We start from the raw sequence: 1,872 nt of genomic DNA on the forward strand, positions 1-1,872 counted from the left end.
GGGGTGGGTGGGCAAGCTTGTTCCTTATATAGGGAGAAGGTAAGGGTGTGTCCAGGACTCAGGCTGAAGGAGGTGTTTTGTCCACCCCTTAGGTGGTATTGTGTGCAGGACATACTCAGTACCCCATTTTTGCTCCAGACCCCCTGATTTTGCTCCAGGCTCCTCAAAAGTGCCAGTTGGGTCTTTTAGTCTCTTGTATCTTTTGTCCAGAATTTGTCCCAACTGTGCAAGCATGCAGTCATTTTTAGTCCCATGGAGTTTCTTTGTATTTTATTGCTTGAGAAGAGGTGTGTCCAGGTGCAAGCACTGCAGTATTGCAGTAAATGGTCCCAGGTTCTGGGCCTACCTCAAATTTAAGCCTCTTTTTAAAAGGAAGGATATTCTGACACATGTTACAACATGTATGATGCTTAAAGACTTCAGATTAAATAAAGGATTAATAATGTATTGATATGATTCCATGTATATAAGGAACTAAAGTAGTGCAATTCATAAATTCATGGCTGCCAGGATCTGTGGGGAGGAGGGAATGAAGGGTTAGTATTAATGAGTACAGAGTTTCAGTTGGGAAAATTTAAAAAAAAAATTCTGGAGATGGATGGTGGTGATGGTGGCACAACATGAAGGTACTCAAGGTCACTGCACTTGTATATTACACATAGTTAAAATAGTAAATATCATGTATATTTTACCACAATAAAAGTTGTTAAATCGCTACATCGTGTCCTACACTTTGAGACCCCATGGACTGCAGCATGCCAGGCTTCCCTATCCCTCACCAGCCCCCAGAGTTTGCCCAAGTTCATGTCCATTAAATCGGTAATGCGATCCAACTATCTCATCCTCTGTCACCCTCTTCTCCTTCTGCCTTCAATCTTTCACAGCATCAATGTCTTTTCCAATGATTCAGCTGTTCACATCAGGTGACCAAAGTATTGGAGCTTCAGCGTCCTTCCAAAGAGAATTCAGGACTGATTGCCTTTAAGATTGACTGGTTTCATCTCCTTGCTTTCCAAGGGATTCTAAAGAATCTTACCCAGCACCAGTTTGAAAAGTTCAATTCTTTGGCGCTCTGCCTTCTTTATCGTCCAGCTCTCACAATTGTACATGATTACCAGAGAGACCATAGCCTTGACAACAAAAAGTGGTGAATTTAATTCAAAGCTCCAGATTAATATTCATCTCTAGGATGAAGAAAGGAGATAAAATCAAAGAGAAGTAGGGTCTTGACAATGTTCCCTCTTGGCCTGGTAATAGACTCATAGGTATTCATTGCTGTTTTTTAAGCTAAAAGACTGTATTTTCATGCCTGATACTGAAGAAGCACAAGCTGGAATCAAGATTGCCAGGAGAAATATCAATAACCTCAGATATGCAGATGACACCACCCTTATGGCAGAAAGTGAAGAGAAACTCAAAAGCCTCTTGATAAAAGTGAAAGTGGAAAGTGAAAAAGTTGGCTTAAAGCTCAACATTCAGAAAACGAAGATCATGGCATCTCATCCCATCACTTCATGGGAAATAGATGGGGAAACAGTGGAAACAGTGTCAGACTTTATTTTTCTGGGCTCCAAAATCACTGCAGATGGTGACTGCAGCCATGAAATTAAAAGACACTTACTCCTTGGAAGGAAAGTTATGACCAACCTAGATAGCATATTCAAAGCAGAGACATTACTTTGCCAACAAAGGTCTAGTCAAGGCTATGGTTTTCCCTGTGGTCATGTATGGATGTGAGAGTTGGACTGTGAAGAAGGCTGAGCACCAAAGAATTGATGCTTTTGAACTGTGGTGTTGGAGAAGACTCTTGAGAGTCCCTTGGACTGCAAGGAGATCCAACCAGTCCATTCTGAAGGAGATCAGCCCTGGGAT

The sequence above is a fragment of the Bison bison genome, unplaced genomic scaffold (genome assembly GCF_000754665.1).
Source record: "Bison bison bison isolate TAMUID 2011002044 unplaced genomic scaffold, Bison_UMD1.0 scf7180017864180, whole genome shotgun sequence".
Taxonomy (NCBI): domain Eukaryota; kingdom Metazoa; phylum Chordata; class Mammalia; order Artiodactyla; family Bovidae; genus Bison; species Bison bison.